We start from the raw sequence: 19720 nt of genomic DNA on the forward strand, positions 1-19720 counted from the left end.
CTACTTATGAAAAGGACTATGTTCATCCTATAGATAAAGACCAACCTTATAGTAAGTAACATGGTGACTAGGAGTTGTAGGGTCTTGTGGTTAGTACTCTGTACAAGTGGTTCTCAAGGGTGATATATTTTCTTGTTGGTAGTGGGGCATGACGAACTTGGGGTGGGGTTCAAACAATATATGCTTCCCCTATTATTATTCTCATCACCAATTCCAGAATCTCTTCTGTAAGACCTTTTTCTCCCAGTTCCAAGGGCTAGAACTTGCTCATTTCTGCAAACCCAGTGCAAAAAAACAGATTACAAATGTCTTCTTCACTACTCCACACACTATCCAGTAGTTTATCTGGGACAAAGTGAAATCCTGTGCATGTCCAGACTTTACTCAATTGCTATACCAGGAAAAAAGATCTCTATCAACTTTCCGCAGAGTAGAGTAGATATTCAATGGAATACACGCATGGTGTGCTGATGGGAGTTCTTATGACTGATGGATAAGGATTCCTTTCTCAGAGCTTCAGATTACATGCACTGTACCTCCCAGTGCGTTCCCTCAAAAGCCTCACTAAGAACTCCCTCAGCTTCCACAGCACATCCTCTGAAGCAGAAGTATTCAGTTTGGACCTGGATATCCAGCAGCAATGCCTTGAATTGGAATTCTGTCAGTTACTCAGGTATCCATTAATCCCTCCATATCGTTTTTGTTCCCTTTTGTCCATTTGTGTCCTTTTTTATGTATCACCTTGGCTTAATTTTATGTATTTTGGATGTTTCTCTGATGGTTACCAGACAAATGAGATTTACATTTGAATTCATGACTTTTGAATAAAACAGATTGTCCTCAGCAGATTGATGTGGGTGAGCCTCACTCAGTTAGCTGACCTAAAAAGAACAAAATTGAACACTGCCCTTCACAAGCAAAAGGGAATTCTGCAGACTGCTCGACAGACTTCACGTACAACATCATCCCCTCAGATTTGAACTGCATATGAGCTTTCCTTCATTCTCGAGACTATAGGCCAACCTTGCAGAGTTTAAACTTTCCAGCTTTCATAATCACATGAGCTAATTTCTTAAAATAACCCCCCGTCCATCTCCCACCTATATATACACACACATACACATCTCATTGGCTCTTTGTCCAGACATCCCTAACTAATATACCATCAATATTTTGTTTCTTTTACAAGGGAAATTAGTAGTACATTTTATAAAGTAAGAAATAGAAGGAAGGGGGAAAATGCCAATCACATTCATATATGTAAACATTCACCCATAGAAATGTGCACGCACATGCACACACACACACACACACACACACACACACACCAATCAGCACCAAAAAAACAAAACCATTCCCCTTTACAACTAATGCTGGTAGGCCATAGATTTAACACACTCTTCTAAAATAAATAAGTATATTCACTGCTAAAAAGTATAATCAAGGAAATGAAAATGGTGATGGCTGAAGGTGGAAGGACTAAAGAGAGAAGTATTCAAATTCATCCTTTTATAACAGCAACAATACTACCCAGGAAAGTGTATCCCTCATGGCCTAATCACTTCTTAAAATTTTCACCTCTGAATACTGTTACAATAGAAATTGAATTTCAGCATGAATTGTGGCATTTAAGTCATAGCAGCTACTAAGATAATAGATTGGCAAAAACAAACAACAACAAAAATACATCATATGGCTCTGATATTCAAAGGGATGTATTCCTATGGAATTAAACAGGCAATAAATAAAATAAGTACATGGGCCGGGCACGGTGGCTCACGCCTGTAATCCTAGCACTTTGGGAGGCCGAGGCAGGCAGATCACGAGGTCAAGAGATCGAGACCATCTGGGCCAACATGGTGAAACACCATCTCTACTAAAGTAAAACACACAAAAAATTAGCTGGGCATGGTGGTACGTGCCTGTGGACCCAGCTACTCAGGAGGGTGAGACAGGAGAATTGCTTAAACTCAGAAGGCAGTGGTTGCAGTGAGCTAAGGTCGTGCCACTGCACTCCAGCCTGGTGCCTGGTGACAGAGTGAGACTGTCTCAAAATAAATAAATAAATAAATAAACAAACAAACAAACAAACAAACAAACAATAAAATAAGTATATAATACATCAAATAAATATAGTATGCCTATATACACATAGTGTTTCTGAAAGTGAGAGATATAGTAATGGAAGAGAGAGAGAGAAAACTAAACCCTTATGGTATCACAAATATTGAAAAGCATCACAGACTGAAATGTAAAAATCAAAACTACAGAAACCCTAGAAGACATAAAAGAAAAAAAAATATGTGACCTAGGCCTTCATAATAACATTTTAGATATGACACCATTGGCATAATCCATGAAGGAAAGAATTGGTGTGTTGGCCTTTATTAAAAATTAATCACTCTTCTCTGTGAAAGACATTATCAAGGGAATAAAAAAAGAAGCCACAGAGGAGAAAATATTTGCAAAAGACATAGTTGATAAATGACTGTTATCCAATATGTGCAAAGACTTCTTCAAACTCAACAATAAGTTAAAAAAAAAAAAAAAAAAAAAAAAAAAACTAATTAAATTGGGCCAAAGACCTTAACAGACAACTCGCCAAGGAAGATATGCAGATGACAGTTAATCATAGGAAAACATGGTCCACATTATATGTCATCAGAAAAACACAAAATAAAACAACTGTGACATGTCTCTACACACCATTAAACTGGCCAAAATCCAGAACATTGACACCACCAAATGTTGGCAGGGATGTCGAGCAACAGAAACTCACATTCACTGCTGGAGGGAACACAAGATGGTATAGTCACCTTGGAAGACAGTTTGACAGTTTCTTACCAAACTAAATATACTCTTACCATAAGGTCCAGCAATCATGCTGCTTGAAATTTACCCAGAGGAGTTTAAAACTTATTTTCTCACAAAAACCCGCACACAAATGTTTATAGCATCTTTACTCATAATTGCCAGTACTTGGAAACAACCAAGTCATTCTTTAGTAAGTAAATAGATAAATAAACTGTGGCATATCCAGACAATGGAATATCATTCAATGCTAAAAATAAATAAGCTATCAAGCCTTGAAAAACATAGAAGTGTGGCATTAGTGTATATATATTGGTGGATTTAGAAAGCAGCAGAGGGTGCTGCCAGTCAGTTATACTCCCTGAAGCAGAGACTCAGAAAGCCATATATTTTCAGAGTTACTCCAGTTAATCCTTTTTAGGTAAAATGTTTACTTTTAAATGTAGTTTTGGGAATAGCTCCTTCACAGACCACAGGATTCCTCCTTCTGAAAGAAAACATAGGAAAAAGAAATTAACAGAGCAATTTATAGCCCCGGTCACTGCAGTTGGATTTGAATTTGCTTTGCACTTATCCTCTTTCTCCTATATCATCCATTCTAATTTTTTCTTATTGTTAACCATTGCCTCAGCATGTCTTGGTGGCCAACCTAGTAATGTGACCCAAACCTTTATTTCTAAAGGGTCATTTACTTTCAGGGTTGCTGCATTTATCCATTTACAGTTATAGTAAGGCAAGGGAATATCAGGAGGCACCCAAAATTATCGCTTCAGCTTCCCAATGCTCCTCCCTCATTGGTTAAAAGCAGCCTTACCTTCTTCTGCTGATCAGAATCAATTATTCTGGCCAGTATAGTGATTACCCTTACCAAATGAATCCTGCGCACAAGGAGTCAAACAACTATGGTGTAACTCATAGTTTGTAGTCCAATGGCATCCATGCTGTGTCCTCTTAAAGAATGTGCTCTGTTTATAGACTTAACACTCCAATCTTGAAGAGCACATGAATTTAGAGAGAAGAATCACAAATTCCCTCTACTTGTGTCTTTAGAAATATTAGTAATAGATCCATACTACTCCACTTCTTCACATTTGTTCTGGGACCTATGTATTCTTCCTTTGGGGAACACAGCATCATATAGATTCCTTGGATTTAATTTAATGCATGTATTTTATCCTGATGGCATCCTATTATTTCACAACAGTTTATAAGATAATAATTCAACTGCCATTTAAGTCTTTTCCAGATTTTTGTGGGGCTCTTATTTTCAGATGGCCGAGTATGGGACATAATTTTTCAGTGTGATGTGAGTCCCCTGGTCATGTGCTATACTGTGTCAGATTTCATGCCTGTAGAACAGACATTTTTTAAGTTTCTTTATAGTAAACTCTTCAGGCAAGAAAAGCAAATTTATACTCAGCACAAGGTATAACTTATTGAGAAGACAGACAGCAGAGTCCAAATTGAACTGAGCTCAATGAACTCAACTTGCTATAGAAAATCAATTCCTTAAGGAATATTGCCATATTGCAGATTTAGTGTCGGCTTTTATCTGAACATTTGGACATTCAGATAGAGCAATGACTAGCAAGAATCCATGCTGTTCGGTTTCTAGATAGCCTCTGTCTCCATTACCATGATTATTCCTTTCTTGTGCCTAGAGGGTGAGTTCTGGAACAGTTGATGAAGAACTGGTCAGGTCATTTGGTCTGTGTTGTTCAGTTCCTCATTGTTGTTATCCAGCCACTCTCATGTATCTATCCATGTGCTTGTACCACAGACCTTCTTGTCTCCCATTTAATTAATTTTCTATTATTGTTGTAATAGATTACTGGGAACTCAGTGGTACAAATAAACACAGATTTATTCCATTACAGTTCTGTAGATTAGATGTCAAACACTGGTTTCACTGGGCTAAAATCAAAAGGTCGTGGAGCTGCGTTCGTCTTTAAGGATATGTCTATATCTTTAACTTTTTCAGCTTCTAGAGGCCATCCACATTTCTTGACTCATGACTGCATCCTTCTTATAAGCTTTTGTAGCCATAATTCTCTCTCAACACAGCCAGGAGAGGTTTTCCACTGTTATGAATTCATATTATGAGACAGGACCCCCCATAATAATACAGGATAATCTCACCATATCAGAATCTTTAATCTTACTTATGTCTACAAAGTGGCTTTTACCATGTAAGATAATATATTCTCAGGTTCCAAGAGTTAGGATGTGGATGTTTTGGAGGGATAGGGCCATTGTTCCCCCTACCACATGGGTATTCTAGTTCTTTTCCTTCCAGGACCCTGAGCAGTTAAACATACCACTGATCACTCTAGAAATCTATATGCATTCCCACCTTGGACCACCTTTTGTTCACCCAGTATGGAAGACTTAAGTTTAGTGCTGTAGTTCTGCCCATTGGGAAAATTTTTGATCTCTGCCATCTTTCAGGGCTACGTCTAATGTGGCCACAATATAACTGTTGTCCATTTTGGTTTCCATACATGCTCTGAGACAATTTATCTGTAAGCCATACTCAGATTATGCTTTTCTCCTCTTTCGACTGGTCATAAGAATCTTTCCCCACAATATGACCATGAGTACAGTGTGGGTACCTGGTTGTGCAGCTTACCCATATATTTTACTCAGCTTAGGCTGAAAGCAGTATAAAATACTTTTATGTTAAGATCACCTGCTGCCAGACTCACCTGAATGCTTACATTTAGTGGGTCCAAAATAACACAACTTCTAATGATATCGACTTTTTGGACTATAAGGATGATAAAGGGTGGGAAAGTTAATATACATCTGAAACAAAACTATAAATCTGTAAATGAATGATGTCCATCTCAAGTACATGTAAAATGTTTTTCATCTTCTTATCTAATTGGAATGAAAAACATATATTTACCGACTCAATGACCACTTTACACGTACCTGAGATTTTATTAATAATGTTCTCTTCCAAAAATACCATGACCAGCAAAACAGCTGTTACTGTGGCTAGTATTTGGTTAAGACTGTGGGAGTTTATAGTCATTTCCAGAACTCATCTGTTTTCTGCTATGGCCAGACTAGATAATGAAGTAGAGATATGATGCAGACAACCAGCCATGCATCTTTTAGGTCTTTACTGATGGCACTAATCTATACCATCCTCCTAAGTATGAAACATTATTTTAACATACTATCTTTCCTGAAGTATTGGGGAAGTTTCAGAGGCTCTCTTTTGCCTAAGCTCTCAATGGCTGGGTTGGGGAGGCATATTATAATGCCTATATATACCCATTTCAAATATATACTATACTTGCAGATTGAAGAATTGAATATTAGGTGTGTCCATGGACTTTGTAGGCTCAATGTGAGCTAGGGATCCAGCCAGCACTTTATTTATGACTTGGTTCTTGTAAGGTCCCACTTATAACAGAAGAGCCATTGTTGGTCTCTTGGTATCATGGTATATTCATTCCTTGTGTCTTGAGTGCAATCCTTCTTTAAATAACTGGATATTGATTTTTTTCCCCATAAAACTGGGAGAATCATCACAATATATACTTCCCATGGCGTTCAAGGGTCTTTCCTCATCATGAAACAGCCACTTCTTTAATCAATGAGTTTCAGTTCTAAAATGTAGCTGACATTTGGGATTGAACAAGGAATTCTAGCTTTGGGCTGAAGTGAATAGTGTCAGCTTCTGCAGGTTCCTATACGAATGGCTAAATCCAAGACTTAATATAGTTATTTTTCCATTAGCCACCAGTGAAAATCTTTGGCCAAGTACCTAATTAATTACAACTATATCATGTACGAACACTGGTGGTAGAGAAAAATATTAAATATCTATTGTGGCTTAGTTTCTTTGCTTTGGTATAGACACCAGTCATTTTCTTTGGCAAGTGAAATTCAATGTGCTCAGCTTGTCTATGAAGTCAGTGACTTCTTGTCCATGATAACTGTTGAACTATCCAATGCAAACTTATGTACAAATGCAGCATAAAGGGGTGAAAAGTGTGATGTGAAAGGAAAACTATAGATAGTTTAATATTATAGCAATATTAAAAGAAAAGAAGTAGAATTTGTAGATGTCAGAGCATGTCTTTAGGAAAGTAACCAGAAGGAAAAGTCTGAAATCTAGCACACATTAAGCACTGGTGGAAGAGTACTGAACTACTTTGCACGAAATAAGGAAGATTTAGAAAGCACATGACAATTGTCTTCCAATATCTGCAAGTTGGCCATTTCTAACATTTGTGCAGGGATTTTCAGTTTATCTTGAAGTGATCTTAATTAATTTGCTGATTATTTGATACCTATAATATAATAAAATTATAACAAAAATGCCTAGCAGGTACCTCTGTAAATATTCAGTTATGAAAATTAACACCTATGAAATTCAAATTTATGAAAAGCCTTGGAATCTGTAGAGAAAAGCTATTGCATAATGCCAAGAAGGTAATACATGTATATGTGTATATATTTTGATAAATTGGGAACTATTATACTAATTTATGTTTTCATATTCAGTGTTATCTAAGAATCACAATATATTTGATAAGTTAATGAATTAAATTATTTTCAGTATGTGAATAAGATACAAGTTCCAGGGAGTTCAAATAATTAACTTTAAGTGGAGCTGAATAAAGATTGTAATCTTAATTCAAAGTATGTCTAAACTTCCCAACTTAAGTCATAAGCTATACCTTAAGTCTAGTTATAGAATTGTATTAATTATCAATTGGATAAACTACTATGAATAGCAGTCATAACTTACATTCACATTTTATTTTACTAAGCAAAGTACATCATTTCCTTTAGTCTTTGAAAAAGCGTTTGTGTAAATATAAAAGGCATGTCTTACTATGAATAATTTACAATGACAAATCAGAGGCAATTAATTGGTCAGTGAGTTTTCTGAAGTTGCCTGTCCAGTCAGTAACAGGACCAGACAAAGAATAATATTCTAGTACAGATCTCTTTCACTATTTTGTGTTTGCATAACTCAATTCATACGATAATCAGAAGATTAAAGGTGGCTTTTTGTCATTTTATCTCCCATATTTACCTATTAGTAATTGGAAATCAATTAATGTTTGTTGGACTCAAATAGTAGATAATGAATTCTATAACTAGAAACATATGTATTTTTTGTTAAATGAGGTTATATTAAGTGACTCTGGAGTCAGAGTGTTTGAGTTTAAATCCATACTCCTCCTTTTTAAACAATGTGTGAACTTGGTCATGTTTCTCAAACTCTAGGTCTCAATTTCTACATCTATAAACTAAAAGTAATAATAATACTTACTTCATAGAATAATATTCCACTTACAACAGGAGGACCAATGTAGTTGGCTATGAATTTGATAATCCCTATGGACATTAATAGAATTAACATATGTAAAGTGCCAAAAAATTGTCTGGCACCAATAAGACCTCAGTAAATATTAACTGCTATTGTTATTGTTGTAATTATTATTATGCTGTGTTATTTTCACCATAGAATTATAGTGCTTAGCTTCTGTTCAAGAAAATGGAGCTCCACAAGACCACCTCTCTGAAGATCACTTACAATGATATAATTGTATTTAATTTTAGGTACACAAGTGTTTACAGAAGCTGTTATAATTTATGTGTGAGAAAATTAAGGTCTAAAAACATTGCAAACCTTCCCAAAGATAATATTCCATGGTGGCATGTGCTCTGGTCACCATTTCTTCTAGGAAAGTTATCTCAGAAAGTGTAATATGCAACTCATGTTACTTGAATTAAGATAATACAGAAGTTTTGCCTTGATTCATATTTTTTAATGAAAGTAATTGGTATTTAAAAAAGTGTTGCTAATTAAAAGTGTAATATTGTATTTTTAAAAAATTTACCCAGATACATTTATGTAAATGAAGTTCAATTGTATTTTTTTAATTTAAAATATAATCATAAATTATTGGCTTAGTTCAATAAGCAGTAATGCTATAACTCATGGGAAAATACACATAATGTTTAGCTTGGATTTTCTGAGTAGCCACTGCCTACTAAAATATTTAATGCTCTAGGAAAGATATTTACTTCCTGAAGTATCAGAAAACTTCCAATGAGGCGTGATCTAAGAACCATAGAAGACAAAGAAACATTAAAATATTTAATATCAATTTAATAATAATTGAAGTGAGTTTCAGAGATTTAAGTGTCTTTTCTTAACAGACTCATTGATTTGCAATGAAATTTGATTTGCTTAATAAGAATATAAAAATGATTTTATGATCCAATGCTGATAATATGAATAATGGTGAATTGAATATTTAAATTTGTTTAAATCTATATTATGTGCACATTATGTAAATGTGTTAGAAGTCTTAGATTTAATTTTAAATGAAATAGGCATAGAATAAGAAATTGCATAAATGAATGTACATAGTATTCACTTTTAGAATTTCATTACACTTTTCAATATGCTGAAATGATTAAAATATAATATATTTTCTTTAGGCTCCCATACATTTGTGTGCATTTAAAGTAGTTTTTTTCTTTTTAATTTAAAGCTTGAAAATGTACCATGAAAACTAATTAAATAATATAAAACACTTTACTCCTGTGACATGTAACCTCATTTGCTTTGTGCATTCCCAAGAACATATAGTGTCCGAAAGTTCTTCATCCCAATACTTGGGGTTAAAAGAGTGAATGCTTAAGTCAGAACTTTAAGTTACTCAAAAATGGGGAGGTTTTAATCCACACACAAGAAAAATCTCATTGACTTATATTTCAGATATGAATATCTGCTCGCCAATTGCACCCACTGAGATTTACTTATCTTTTAAGTTGCTTCCTTGGAATGATCATAGCATTTAATTGATTGCAAATTAGGCTTTCTGGATCAGAAAACTTATGAATAAAGAGCATATTTCATAATGAATTTAAATAGTTTACACATTCTTTCACAGTACTAGACAAAGGAGAGTGCCGTAACTAAGCAGGTTCTTATACAAGATGACACACCACCTGCAACTCTGTTATACTGGAAACAAAGTTCTCTCAAGTTTCTTGGTCTACAAATATTAAAATATTTCATTCATTTACAAAGCTGCCTATTGCAAATACCAGTAAAGACTTTTTATATGTGCACTTCCTATACCTCAAGGGACGTAACCTTCTGAACATAAGAATGAAAGACTCACCTTTGATTTTCTGTGTTTTTTTTTTTTTTTTTTTTTTTTTTTGTTGTTGTTGTTGTTGTTGTTGTTGTCGTTTCTTTGTTTGTTTTTTCTTTTTTTTTGTCCATTGTAAATGAGCTGGACCATCGTTTGATATAACTCTGACAGGTGCTCTAGGATGTGAACTCTTCCAACTCTTTCCAATTGTAACTAGATCGTCATTTTGACTAGTGGAAAAATGTTCTGTTAGCAGAACTTAAGAATACAAAGAAAGTGTGAAGTTTGTGGAATTATTTTCAAATATAAATATATTTTAACTTAGATGGAAACAAAGTACCAAAAAACTGTCCTCAAATTCCAGAATTTATCGGCTTCTCAAATAACAGAACAGATATAATAGGCATTGCTCTGTGTGTGTGTGTGTGTGTGTGTGTGTGTGTGTAAGTGTGCGTGTGTGTAATAGTTATCTGGCAATGTTAAATGTAATTAGTTTTCTAATACACACCTAGTGAATTGTTAAGCAGTTCCTTTATTGTGGATTCTACCTTTCACTCTCAAAAAAAATTTCTTAATATATCATAATTTATATGGATTTTGCAGAACATATTCCTCACTTCCTGTAACAAAGATATACAGAAAACTAATCTTTAGTATTAGGGCTCCAGTTGTTAATATTTATCTGACACAGGCACTATACAATCTCACAGCATTCTTCAAGTACAATACCTCCTTATGGCAAATACTTTATTCTAAAACTCACAGGAACCTTTTCCTAATAGCTGTTTCTTTAACTAGACTTTAACTCTTTCACTTATTCCACCCTCACTTTCAATCAAACAAAGGAAACAGTTTTTTTCCCTTATTTTCTCCCATTTTCCTCAAAGATCAAAAAGTTTGATCTTTGGCAAACAAAAATATTTATTTGTCTGTTTTCCTAATTTTGTATTTTAATTTCAATGCTAATCTCAATCAGTACACACACAAACACATATCCACTGCATGCTGCCTGTTTCTTTGTGTGTTTGTATGTGTGTAGTTGGATTGTCTACATCAGCACTTTATATCAATCGATACCAAGCCATTATAGTACCTTGTGTCTTTATTTATAATTACTTTAGCAATAGATATGAGTTTAACTACAGAAAGTTACCATCAAAGGAACAGAAATGAGAACTATTATATGATGCATTTATGCCAACTAATGGCCAGATTATGCCATGATGGCAAAACGAGGGCATCCCTCTAATCTGAGTATATGAGGTAAGAGAAGATTTAAGTTATCTCAAGACACATAGTTAAAGAGATATGCTGAATATAAAGAAAATTCTGCTATGGCATATCATACATTATTTATTTCATAAACAATTCCATTTGTAAACATCATCTGTTCTCGATTTAAGTAGTATTGTTTGAGTATTTTTGTGTTTTATTTTACTAAATTGCCTTTTTGATTATTATACCTAAGCTCTGAGTTTATTTCTAATTTCATTATTTTACATGTTTAAATAACATTATGCTAAAAGTAAGTCAGCAGTCAGGAATACATGAAAATAATTTTGCCTATTCAAGTGAAATTTTTCCTATTACTTAAGGTTGAACAGTACTGTTCCTGGCATCCATGTATTTACTAGGAAAGTAAAAACATTGCAACCTTCCTATTTTATGAATAATAAAATTTCTCATTATGATTCAATTTTATATTCAACTTCATCCTCTTTTAAAAATATTTCCTTGCTTCCAGGTAGCTAGATTGTCCTTTCATACAGCATCAGCAAGTATTTTAGAGAGAAGAAAACATTTCAGAATGCAGTGTTCAGGTTCCTTTGTCAGTATTTAGTGCTGAATATCCATATAAGCCTTTGGCAAAGAGAGAAGAATGGTTAATGCCAAAGAAGACTTTATTTCTTTAAATCAGTTGGATAAGTTCTTTGGGAGCCTTTTATTTCTCATATGAAGTAAGCTGTTTTGGTTTGCTCATTATTGACATAATAAATTCAGTAGTAAAGGCAATATCTCTGGATGGTCTCCTTTATTGTCTGTCCCAGTTCTCATTTTAGCACATAGAAAATATCATCATTCTGTACAGTTGGAATCCTCAGGGCTATTTAAAACATAGAGGCTTCCTATTACTACAGATATATTCATCTGATATTGCTTGTTCAAACGTTTCTGTGCTTTGCTTGATCCCACTTGGTTTATGATTTCTATTCAGCCATTTTTAAGTGGAAATATCTATTGCCATATGACACAAACCATACAGTCTTCTTGAACTATTCACTTGAACCCTATGTAACAACAAGCTCCAGGAGATTCATCAGTGGACCTTACCTCTTGGTATTCACATACTTACATAGATCCCTCTCATGCTGAATTGGACTGACTTGGATAGCCAATAGAATATTGCATAAGTGATGGGTGTGACTTTGAAAAGTAGGTTAGCAAAGATGTTGAAGCTCCCGTCTTATGTTCTAGGATAATTTTTTCTAGTACATGGGTGTTTTGAAGAAACCCAAGCAATCTTATGGACAAGGTATATGATGAGAAACTGAGACATTCTGTCAACATTCATGTGAGTGAGCGATTTTGGAAGTAGAAACTCTAGCCTCAATCACCCATTCTAATTATTTCAGCCCCAAACTACATCTTATCTACAAAATTATGAGACTGTAATATTTCAGGGATGGCCTCAAAATTTAACAGCCCATTCACAAATGTTTTACATTTGCCCACAATTAGAGGTAGAAATTAGGTGAAAAGTCGACTACTTTTCACCAAAAGATTCGCAAAGAGCTCCAGTAATACAATAGCAAATCACTACTTTTGGAGAAAAGTAAAATCAGAAGCATTTTTTCTTTCACTCTTTTTTTTTTTTTTAATTTTTTTTTTTTTTTTACAGGAATGTACATGAATTTCTTGTCCTGCATAATTCTTCTCTCTGCCTATCCTTTTCTCTTTGTTTATTTTTCTTTCTTTTTGATTTCTAACTTTTATTTTTAAGTTCAGCGGTAAGTGTGCAGGATGTGCAAGTTTGTCATATAGGTAAATGTGTGCCATGGTGGTTTGCTGCACAGATCATCCCATCACCTAAGTATTAAGACCAGCATCCACTATCTATTCTTCCTGATCCTCTCCTTCGTCCCATCCTCCACCTTCCCATAGGCCCTAGTGTGTGTTGTTCACTCATACACATGTGCCCATGTGTTCTCATCATTCAGATTCCACTTATAAGTGAGAACATGCAGTATTTGATTTTCTGTTTCTACATTAGTTTGCTGAAGATAATGGGTTCCAGCTCCAAACGTGCCCCTTTCAATGAACGTGATCTTGCTCATTTTTATGGCTGCATAGTATTCCGTGGTGTATATGTACCATGTTTTCCTTATTCAGTCTATCATTAATGGACATTTAAGTTGATTCCATGTCTTGACTACTGCAAATAGTGCTGCTGAACATATGCATCCATGTATATTTATAATAGAATGATTTCTGTCCCTTTTTGTATATACTCAGTAATGAGAATGCTGTTTCAAAAGGTTTTTACTGCCTCTAGATCCATGAGGAATTGCCACACTGTCTTCCAGAATGGTTGAACTAATTCATACTCACTAACAATGTGAAAACATTGATTTTTCTCCATAACTCACCAGAATCTGTTGTTTTTTGACTTTTTAATGTTGGGCATTCTGGATAGTGTGAGATAGTATATCTTTGACTTTTATATGCATTTCTTTAATGATTAGTAATGTTGAGCTTTTTTTCTCATGTTTCTTGACTGCATAAATGTCTTCTTTTTTTTTTTTTTTTTTTTTTTTTTTTTTTTTTTTTTTTGAGACAAGAGTCTCACTCTGTTGCCAGGCACCAGGCTGGAGTGCAGTGGCACGATCTCAGCTCACTGTGACTTCTGCCTCCTGGGTTCAAGCAATTCTACAGTGTCAGCTCCAGTGTCAGCCTCCTCAGTAGCAGGGACTACAGGTGCATGCCACCACACCCAGCTAATTTTTGTATTTTTAGTAAAGATGGGGTTTCACCATGTTGGCCAGGATGGTCTCGATCTCTTGACCCCGTGACCTGCCTGCCTCTGCCTCCCAAAGGAATGTCTTCTTTTGAGAAGTGTTTGTTCATGTTTTTTGACCACTTTTTAATGAGCTTTTATTTTCTTGTAAATTTAAGTTACTTATAATGTAGATATTAGACCTTATTCAGATGCATAGTTTACAATTTTTTTTTTTCTCAATCTGTAGGTTGCCTGTTTACTCTGTTGATAATTTCTTTTGCTGTACAGAAGCTCTTTAGTTTAATTGGAGCCCATTAGTCAATTTTTGCTTTTATTGCAATTGCTTTGGCATTTTTGTCATGAAATATTTGCCTCTGCCTATGTTCTGATTTTATTATCTAGGTTTTCTTCTAGGGTTTTTAGAGTTTGGGGTTTTACATTTAAGGTTTTAATTCATTTTATGTTGATTTTGTATATATTGCAAGGAAAAGGGTTCTGTTTTAATTTTCTGCATAAGTCTAGCCAGTTATCCCAACACCACTTATTAAATAGGGAATCCATCCGCATTGCTTGTTTTTGTCAGGTTTGTCAAAGATCAGATGGTTGTAGGTGAGAAGTCTTATTTCTGGGTATTCTATTTTGTTCCATTGGTCTGTGTCTGTTTTTGTACTAGTACCCTGCTGTTTTGATTACTGTAGCCTTGTAGTATAGCTTGAAGTTGGTTAGTGTGATACCTCCAGTTTTGTTCTTTTTGCTTAAGATTGTTTTGGTTTTTAGGGCCCTTTTTTGTTTTCATGTGAATTTCAAAATAGTTTTTTTCTAATTCTATGAAGAATGTAAATAGTATTTTAGTGTGAATAGCACTGAATCGACAAATTTCTTTGGGCAGTATGGCCAATTTGACAATATTGATTCTTTCTATCCATGAGCCTGAAATGTTTTCCATTTGTTTGTGTCATCCCTGATTTCTTTGAGAAGTAGTTTGTAATTCTCCTTGAAGAAGTCTTTCACTTCTTTCATTAGCCCTATTTCTAGGTATTTTGTTCTTTTTGTGGCAATTTTGAATGGATTCTGTTTATTTTTCTTATTGTCTTTCAAGCAGCTAACTTCAAAAGTTAAAAGCATGGATTGAGAATGAGACAGATCTGCCTTAACTCCCACTTATCCCTCACTAACTACTTACGGTCTTGGGCCAATTATTTTACCTCTCCATATGCTGAATTTTAATTTTGATAATTGTGACATAACACTTTTTTAAAATATTTAGTGTGTACATCGAGTATAACAATTCACTTGAAATCTCTATTGTATGCATTTGATAAATACTAAAAATCTTTAATTTGTTCTGTACCTCTTTTCATTGTGATGCCACTAAAAATGCACCTTTTTTAAAGTAAAAAAGTAAAAAAAAAAATTAACCTCCAACTCAGGGCAAATTATGGACCAAGAGTCCCAGGTGTTGTGGTTTAAATCCATGCTGTGGCATGCTTCCAGCAGGCTCCTCCCAGCCAAGGACTGAGTGTAGCTGGAGACTAAGGTCTTCCTGAGACACACAGGAGTCTTTTGAAAGGTGACTTTGGTCTTAAGGCTTCCAGATACCCTGCCAAATCTTTCTTAGACTGTGTGACAGTCCAGCATACTTTCACCACCCTACCCTTTCTCTCTTCTTGTGTCTGGGTTAGAACTGCATTGTGACCTGGTGCCTCTATCAGCCTCTCCATTTTCTTTCACACACTCTATTAAAATATACACAACTCTAGTCTCAGTTTGGTGTGTGATTCTTAGAGAACTCAAACTTTATATAAGTATGTATCTGCAGAAGACCTAACCCTTTGCCATTAGCTCCCCTTGTGCTGCCCACATGCATGCCTCCTACACTCATCCCTGGCTATGTTTTGCTGCCCCACTTCCCTCTCCTGAAGTATCTTACCAATAAAGTCCTAAAATCAAAAAATATGATGGGCTCAGGAATGATCTATGTAATTCAAGTTATTCTCCTCAAGAGCTAGATCAGTTTGCCAACAATGATCTATGTAATTCAAACTATTCTTCCCAAGAGCTAGATCAGTTTGCCTTCTATAAAACTCATAATAAATGAATAATCTTTAGTAGAGAAAAATAATCTTGAAAATTTTTGATGAGAAATGGCATAGAACACATGCCAAATCCACTGAGTATCAATTGATTCAGAAGTTTCACATGCATTTCATCAAGATGTCACTCAGTTTGTAATACTTTACAAAAATTTCCTGTGCTGTCTTTAGATATGTCTATGTGTGCAAAAAAAATTTACCTCAACTTTTAAAGCAGGGATTGCACTTTCTGTGCTTGAAACTTAGAAGAACCTCAAAGTGGGAAGGGGACACCATTATTTATCAGTTCAGTAGTTTCCAGAGTGAAGCATCTCTCTTTGAAGCATTGCACTTTGATTCCTGATACTCCAGAATGGAGGCACCTCAGGAGTACATCACTTACACATTATAGTTTTTATGTAGATTTGTATCCCAGTTTTACTCTTAGTTCAATTTAGCTCAGCATAAGCAGCCCAGAAATATAAATAAATAAATACATACATCTTAATAAATACCAAGTAAGAACATATAGCAGTAAAACAGAATAAAATACTATAGAGTAACTTAAACAGGACAAGTTTCTTGTGCTAGCACAGATAATTTGTTCTCAGGGCTAAAAGTGACTGCTCCATTTCTTATTGGTACACAGTAAGCTTGTTGGTGCTTTGAAGAGCTGATAGAACTTTATAGGTACATTGTAAGGTTTCTTTTTGCCTACGTTCTGTCCCATGTGTTTGCTTTTTTATTTCTTTATACTTTTGTGGTAAAAGTCCAAGAAAGAGATTACCTGAATGTGGCCCAACCAGGATCTTTTTTCCAGGTAATTGGTACACAATGAATGCTCTCACAGCTTTAGGTGAGGACCCTATTGCTACAGCAAGTGATGTAACTTGAACTCAGTTTTCAGTTCAATATTGTAGCCCTATTATAATACATCAAACCATTCCTGTAATGGGAATCAAAAAATAAACAGAAAGTAGATTGTGACTCTCTGAAGGAAGCAAAATGCTACACACTTCACAGTTCTTTCAGTTTATTTGGAGCTCATTGTACTTTTGAGAATGAAATGTTTAATCTTTTTATAATTTTTTCAAACAATAGCTGCCTGAAAGTTTCAATAATGCCCTGTGTCTCTTCTGAACTGCTGGCCCAGGTGTTAATTGGCAAAGTAACTTAGTGCCAACCCTCTGCTTAATATCTAAACAAACAGTGCAGAGATCTTTCACTTTCTTCATCTCTGCATAACTGAATGTGAAAAGAACAAGCCTTAAATGAAACTAGTAAATCAGATTAGAAATACGAAGAAATACAGTAATCTCAGATCTCAGTTTGCAACCAGCTTCTCTAAAAATGATGTTTTTATGTATATTATCTTTTTTATATCTCAATAATGACTCAACCTCAAAGGCAAATTTTAAAGACAGTAAGAATTGAGACAAATATGCTAAGATAAGTAATGTAAGAAAAAAAGGCAGTTTACAAATGAAGAAAAGTCACATGGGCAGTATATTTATTAGATGCATGCATTAAACTTGTAATCAAAACATGAAAATAAATGGCATGCCAATTTTCTCCCAACAAAATGGCATCTAAAATTATTCACAGTAGTCCAAAGATTAGGAAAGGAAGTGTCCTCATTCACAGATAATGAGGGTTATGAGTAGTTGTATGTATTTCTCGGGATAATTTGTTTAAATAATAAACCTATTTCTGAGTCTATTCTTCTGCCCATCCATCTCAATTAAATGATGCCCATAGAGATGTCAACTATCAGTTCTCTAGCCCCATTCTTGCCCTCGGACATCTCATGAAACTTAAAATTATAGATGGATGAATAGACAGATAGATAGATAACCACAAAGCCAATTTGGCATGAGGTATTTTGATATGAAAAAACAAGGAAAACTTGCAGGAAAAAAAAATAGGTACAGATAATTAGATATGAAGTGGACTCAAGAGCCAGATTTTTTAATGGGAGAGATGTACAGCCCTGCAGCTGTCAGATAGTTTGAAAAGCATAAAAATCTTAGTGTAGCGAAATTGCTAAAATATTTCTTCTAACAACCAAAAAATTACGGAAAGATGAATCCAGCTCTCTCTCATTATTACTAATTCCAATGCTGGAGTGTAGGGACAAGAAAATGAATAGACAATCTCTTTTTGTATTTTTTTAATTCTTAGAGAAGAACCGGAACTCAAAAGTCATAATATTATGTATATATCCTTTGAACTGATAATCCTGTTGCTGGGAGCCGATCATAAGAAAGTAATCATATCTTTGTTCAGTGAATAAGCTGTAATCATCACATGAAATTTTAAGTATTAGGAAACTGAAAAGAGCCAACATTTCCAAATCCAAAGTCATCATTAAATTCATTCATTACTTTATTCATTAAAAAAATATTCAATATGTGACTCATATGCCAGCTACTTTTGATGTTCATGTCAGTGAACAGGACAGACAAAATTCCTTTCTTTGCATTAAATTTAAATTATTTCTCCATAAGAAATATTGGATATGCAGACATTAAAATGCATTTTTAATTAATGAGATGAAATTTACAACTTGAAAAATAATATGTATAGGTATGTGTGTAAAAGAAACATATAAAATATTATACCATCACATCTGGTATAGATTCGCAAGTGATTTTTAAAATATATTTTTTCAATTGTGCATAGAATTATCTTAAATAAGATTTTACTTTCCTCTTATCCTTAAATTTACCATGATGAATATAATTATATATTTTAATAATTTTTATAGGTAAATAATAGAAAAGATAGCACAATATGTTTGAGGAAAACACACACCTACACACACACACATTGTTCCATCATGTTTATGGTAGACCGAAAGGTGATGTTGTTTCCTCTTTGCTTTCAATTCACACACACAAAATATGAAACTCTTCACAGAGGAACAGTAGAATATTACAAAAGAATAACAATGGCACTTTTATGTATAAAGTTTATTAAATATTCATGTAAGAGAATTTGACAAAAAATCCTTCCTTTGTATTTGACATACCTGAAATAGACAGGATAGTGCAATGACTGAATGCTAAGAACTTGTCATATGCCTTCTGTCCTAGTAGTACCATTTTTTGGTAATGAAATATAGGACAATCTTTACCTTTCCCTGCTCACCTACTTCACCCATAAAATAGGGATTGTAAGCATTTTTAGATATTATATTATAAAATATTCAAATTTAACACTGTACTTAGCACATATTAGGTACCCAAGGAACGACAGCTAATATTATGTATGTAACATTAAAAAATGAACGAATAGAATTTTTATCAGAACAACAATAAATAAGTGATCTAAAGCATGACATAAGTTCAGTAGAAATTAAAATAATGTATGTGAATTGAGATTCCAATTACTTGATACACCAATTACTTCTCATATCAGACACTGATGCTGAGTAAAAGAAAACTATATTTAAGAGGAGATATTGAGATACATTTGCTTCCTAGCTATTCAATTTAATAATTAAGTTGTGCAAGGAAAAACAGATATTTTGTTTCTGCTATTTTTATGCCTTTCATGTTCCAATGGTGTAAGAAAAATGAAAACTTAGTTCAATAACCACACACATACAGATGAATAATTTATTATTCAAATCAGGCATTTGTCATAAAATCAGTACAAAAATTATACTCTTGTGACCCTCATGATTTTTCCATGTTAAG

The sequence above is a fragment of the Saimiri boliviensis genome, chromosome 3 (assembly GCF_048565385.1).
Source record: "Saimiri boliviensis isolate mSaiBol1 chromosome 3, mSaiBol1.pri, whole genome shotgun sequence".
Classification (NCBI taxonomy): domain Eukaryota; kingdom Metazoa; phylum Chordata; class Mammalia; order Primates; family Cebidae; genus Saimiri; species Saimiri boliviensis.